This window comes from Natator depressus, chromosome 1, assembly GCF_965152275.1.
Source record: "Natator depressus isolate rNatDep1 chromosome 1, rNatDep2.hap1, whole genome shotgun sequence".
In the NCBI taxonomy this organism is placed as follows: domain Eukaryota; kingdom Metazoa; phylum Chordata; order Testudines; family Cheloniidae; genus Natator; species Natator depressus.
This window is the reverse complement of record NC_134234.1, coordinates 320,154,188-320,160,305: the sequence shown is the minus strand read 5'-3', so window position 1 is coordinate 320,160,305 and position 6,118 is coordinate 320,154,188.

Sequence of the window (6,118 nt, the reverse complement as noted above, 5' to 3'; positions counted from 1 at the left end):
AACTTCTTCATTGTTGTACCTGAAAGGCTCGTTGTAGGTGTTTCCAACTTCACAACATATTGCATTAACACATACATAGCAAAACTTCATAACATCAAATACAATGATAGCACGTACAATCCAGTGAGATATTAATGTTTAGCAGATCAAGACATTTAGAATGATACCTCACAAGGCATACTTTGTACAAAAGATAATTATATGACAGTGGTGAATATGGGCTACTAGGGTGTCACAGATGGACCTTGTTTTCCATTGAAATAAATGGTAAAACGATTGAGTTCAGTAGGATCAGGATTCTTTATAGTGTTACTGTATATACCCTTGGAAGTTTCATTAATCAAATTTTGTACTCAACTACCCACTACTTATCTCTAATTGCTGAGTTCTTTGACTCTTTGTTTTATGTACTCATCATGAGCAGGCCTGCTGAGTTCAGAGAGTCAAGAAGGGAGGATTATTAGCTGTGATTTCTTAACATAATTAATTTGGCTTCTTTTAACATTTGGAGATTGTTTATTTAATCCATGGTAGACCATAGGTCAGGGATGGGCAAACTACGGCCTGCAGGCCACGTCTGGACCATGAGACCTTTTAATTTGGCCTCAAGCTCCCACTGGGGAGCGGGGTTGGGGGCCTGCCCTGCTCTGCACGGCTCCTGGAAGCAGCAGCATGTCCCCGCTATGGCTCCTACATGTAGGGGCAGACAGGGGGCTCTGCACAGTGCCCTCGCCCCAAGTGCCAGTTCTGCAACTCCCATTGGCCGGGAACCGCAGCCAGTGGGAGCTGCAGGGGCGGTGGCTGCAGATGGGGCAGCACGCAGAGCCTCCTGGCTGGCACCATCCCTCCGCGTAGGAGCCAGAGAGGGGACATGCTGCTGCCTCTGGGAGCTCTGGGAGCGGTGCCTGCGGATCTGTGAACCCCTCGGGCCCAGCCCGGAGCACCCTCCTGCACCGCAAATCCTTCATCCCCAGCCCAACCCTAGAGCCCGCACCCCCAGCTGGAGCCCTTACCCTTCTCCTTCCTCCACAGCCCAACCCCCAATTTCATGAGCATTCATGGTCCGCCATACAATTTCCATACCCAGATGTGGCTCTCAGGCCAAAAAGTTTGCCCACCCCTGCCATAGGTGCTCGTAAAAGGGGTGCTGGGGTTGCTGCCACACCCCCTGGCTTGAAGTAGTTTCCATTATATATGGGGTTTACAATTTGGTTCAATGGCTCTAAGCACCCCCACTATAAAAATTGTTCCAGCACCCCTGTGGTAGACATGGAATGCTTGCCCCATATTGGGATTATTTTAATATTTATTACCTGCATATGCAGTTGGGTGTTACTAACTTAGGTCCTGAACCTAAAACAGTAAGCATCTTCTGTATAAAGAAAAGGAGTACTTGTGGCACCTTAGAGACTAACCAATTTGAGCATGAGCTTTCGTGAGCTACAGCTCACTTCATCGGATGCATCCGATGAAGTGAGCTGTAGCTCACGAAAGCTCATGCTCAAATTGGTTAGTCTCTAAGGTGCCACAAGTACTCCTTTTCTTTTTGCGAATACAGACTAACACGGCTGTTACTCTGAAACCCATCTTCTGTATGGGGCTTTGAGCTCTTCAATCCTAGACATCTGTGCCCACACAGAACTTAATTTAAATGAATGGGGCTCCATGTAGGCTCAGGGTTTACCTATGGAAAGTAGCATATACAACTGGGGCATTAGCTGATACCAATAGTAATTTAAGGGTTCTTGACTGGACCCAGTTCTCCACTACTGCAGTCAATGGAAGTTTTGCCATTAACTTAGGGTTGCCAACGTTCTGATTGCAGAAAACTGAACACCCTTGCCCTGCCCCTGCCCCGCCCCTTCTCCAAGGCTCCGCCCCTACTCACTCCATCCCCTTACCCAGGGGCAGCAGGTTTGTATAATTTTTGGTGGTGCCCAGAACAGGTTCCCCCACCACACTCACACACACACACCCCTGCCTAAGGCTCTGGGAGGGAGTTTGGGTGCAGGCTCTGGGCTGGGACAGGGGGTTGGGGTGCAGGAGGGGGTGTGGGAGGGCATTTGGGTGCTGACTGTGGGCTCTGGGAGGGGGGTTGGGTGCTGGGTGCGGTCTCTGGGCTGGGACAGAGGATTGGGGTGCAAGGCATGGGGCTGGGCCAGGAATGAGGAATTTGGGGTACAGCAGGCAGGCTCTCCCTAGCCCTCTCCCCACCAGCAGCAGCGAGCTCAGGGGGAGAAGGGCTCTTCCCCGGGCCTTCTGGCACTCACCCAAGCCGCCCCAGGCTGCTACTTGGAGTCACCTGCTGTGGGGGGGGGGCTGCCATGCGCCTCCTCCCCTCCTCCTCCCTCTGCAGGTGCAGTAGCCACCTCAGCCTGCCCCTGGTGCTGCTCCCTTGTAGCCATCAGTGGCCGGTGAGGGAGTGCAGTGTGGAGCTGCAGGGGGCAGCTGCCCGCTGCCTAGGGCAGGCAGGGACGCTCGGGGAAGGCGCGCAGGGGTGGCAGGCGGGGCCAGGGGACACTCCAGGGGAGGCGCGAAGAGGCAGCAGGCAGGGCCGGGGAAGAGACCCGGACATGAACATTGGTGGAGTTGGGCCCCCCAGGCCCTGAATTTGCTGGACCCCGGGCATACAACTCCCCACCCCTGCCCCTACCTCCGTCGCTCACTCTCCCTCACCTTCGCTCACTTTCACTGGGCTGGGACAGAGGGTTGGGGTGTGTGGGGGGGTGAGGACTACAGCTGGGGTGCAGGCTCTGGTGTGGGGCCAGGGATGAGGAGTTTGGGGTGCAGGAGGGGGCTCTGGGCTGGCGCTAAAGGGTTTGGAGTGCAGGAGAAGGTGCAAGCTCTGGAAGGAAGTTTGGGTGCAGGCTCTGAGAGGGAGTTTGGGTATGGGAGGGGACTCCGGGCTGGGGCAGGGGGTTGGGGTGCGGGAGGGCTCCAGCTGGGGGTGCAGGGCTCTGGGGTGGGGCCAGGGATGAGGGGTTTGTGGCTCTGGGCTGGGGCTGAGGGGTTCAGAGTGTGGGGGGACAGGCTGCGTGCTCTGGGAGGGAGTTTGGGTGCAGGAGGGGGTTCAGGGCTGGAGCAGGGGGTTGAGATGTGGGCGGGGGTGAGGACTCCAGCTGGGGGATGCAGGCTCTGCGGTGGGGCTGGGGATGGGGTATAGGAGGGGGCTCCGGGCTGGGGCCAAGGGGTTCGGAGTACGGGACGGAGTTTGGGTGAGGGAGGGGCTCAAGGCTGGGGCAGGGAGTTGGGATGCGGGAGTGGGTGAGGGGTGTGGGCCCTGGGTAGTGCTTACCTCAGGCGGCTCCCGGAAGTGGCCAACATGTCCCTGTGGACCCTAGGCGCAGGAGCGGCCAGGTGTCTCTTTGCGCTTCCCCAGTCTCCAAGCACTGCCCTTGCAGCTCCCATTGGCCATGGTTCCAGGCAAATGGGAGCTGCAAAGCTGGTGCTCAGGGAAGAGGCAGTGCACGGAGCCTCCCTGGCCACCCCTGTGCCAAGGAGCCAGACATGACAGCCACTTCCCAAGAACCATGCGGAGCCAGGGCAGGCAGGAAGCCTGCCTTAGCCCCACTGTGCTGCCGATCGGACTTTTAGCTGCCCAGTCAGCAGTGCTGACCGGAGCCGACAGGGTCTCTTTTTGATTAGACGTTCTGGACCAAAACCGGACGCCTCACAACCCTATATTATCTTCAGTGGTTGAAGGTTTAGTTACATGGTCCTCTGCTCTTGCCAGATGGTATGTGTTGGTTGACTTCTGCCCATACAGAATGTATTGCATGATGAATCCTATGCTAAGAAGATCAGAACCTTAGATGACAGGCACTTCAGAGTAGGGATATACATATACCCTGCCATGAACACTGTGCTGCAATACTACATGAATAACAATACATTTTAAAAAATTGTTTTAATCTGGGTCATATTATTCCAAATAAATCAATTGATCAGAGTAAAAAAGAAAAGAAAACCAGATTCCAACACCAGTGCTATATGATACTTTTTCCTTATTTGAATATTATGTATTTATATAGCATCACCAGCAGGCAAGGTATCACAGAGAGAGCAAGGAAAAGAAGACCACCATACTGAATATCTTAGAATCAAATTCAGTATAGTTTTTAGGCTGACTTCATTTTACCTGAGATCTAAAGACCAGCAGGTGCCAGGGACAGATACCATGTTGCTACCCACACTGCAGGAAGCACCTCATTTTGCCAGGCAGTGAGTAAATACCTCTGGTACTCTTTAAGCTGCTGTCCTGCTATTTGGAGAGGACTAGGTGGGAGGCAAGAAGTCCTAGTTCTAATCTTGGCTATGTCTGTGGCTCAGTGTCAAGGCACTTTTCTGTCTGTGTTTCTTTGTATGTAAAATGGTGATAACAATATTTATAAGGCTTAATTACACACACAAAATTACATTAAAAGGACATTATTAAGGTTGGAAAGCCAAACATTCAAAAGTTAGGGAATGCCGGAATTAAGGTTATCTGTGAAACCTCTGTGACACTCTGTACCTCAGCACCTCCATCCTTGTAAAATGATTGTGTGGTATCCAATGCAAAGTTTGTCATGTCAGGTGTCTTCGGAAGGCTCATAATGCACTAAGCATTGTTGTTACAGTAAGGTTATAGGTTATAATTTCATGTATGTAGTTATGAGGCTGAAAATGTACCCTCATGGCTTAAAATAAGCCCAGGCAAAAACTCTCCAAGAGCAGAGAGGCAGTTCACACCTCATCAGGGACAAACCCAGCCCTGCCTTACAGGAACAAAGGACACTGGCCTAGGCAGCAACAAAAGGATCTGTTGGACTCTCGAGTGAGTCACCCTCTTTCCTTTGGCCAGTTCGGGTCTGCGATGAGGTAATGCTCACCTGACTCTGAAGGTGGGGCTCAAAGCCAAGAGGGAAGAAAGAACATGATAAAAGGGAGAGACTTTGCCATGCTCTTCCTCTCTCTGCCACCTACATCTACAGATACCACACCAAGCTGATCAAAGGGGAGAGCCTGGCTGAAGAGCAACCAGCCAGCCTGTGGTGAGAAGCATCTAAGTTTGTAAGGGCATTGAAAGTGTTAAGATAAGCTTAGAATGTGTTTTGCTTTTATTTCATTTGACCAAGTCTGAGTTATGTTTGGACTTATAATCACTTAAAATCTATTTTTATAGTTAATAAATCTGTTTGTTTATTCTACCTGAAGCAGTGCATTTGGTTTGAAGCATGTCAGAGACTCTCCTTGGGATAACAAGCCTTGTACATATCAATTTCTTTGTTAAATTGATGAACTCATATAAGCTTGCAGGGTCCCGCGGGCATAACTGGACACTGCAAGATGGAGGTTCCTAGGGTTGTGTCTGGGACTGGAGATATTGACTAGTGTCATTCAGTTGCAAGTAGCTGGGAGCAGTTTACATGCCAGAGGCTGTGTGTGAACAGCCCAAGAGTTGGGGTTCTCACAGCAGAGCAGGGTAAGGCTGGCTCCCAGAGTCAAGGATTGGAGTGATCTAGCAGATCACCCCTCCAGATACCAGCAGGGAACATCACAACCTCAATTGAGCCCTCTTGTGCATATGTATTCTGGTAATCTTCAATTACATGATCCCATTCTGTACACTCCACAGGACCCCTGCCAAAGGCCTGGTTCTGACACAAAGGCCACCCCCTTCCCCCACCAAACTTCAAGCCCCGGTTGGGGCATCCGAGCGTTTCAAATAAAATGTCTCAAGAATTTAACAAGAGCAAAACAATGTATATTACCTAGTCTCATTTCTGGAAACAGCTGAAGGGTTCTGGGTGACATTAAAAAAAACGAGCCTGAGACAGACACCCAGCATGAGACATTTCAGCCCAAATGGCTAAAGACTGGCACAGTTATCAGCAGCTGTAAACAGGGTCATGTCAGGGGAAGCACTTGGCAACCTTAACAATAGGCAGCGCCCCCAGCGGCACCTATAATGTCTATAGTACTGTGAACATGCTTTAAACATGCTCAATATTATTGCTCTGCCCCCACCGCACCCCCTGGAGTTCCTATGGGATGGGGTTCTCCTGGAGGAGCCAGTTTTGGAAGAGCCAGAGGTAAACAGGATTGCCAACTCTGACTGAAGCTATTCGGGGAGATT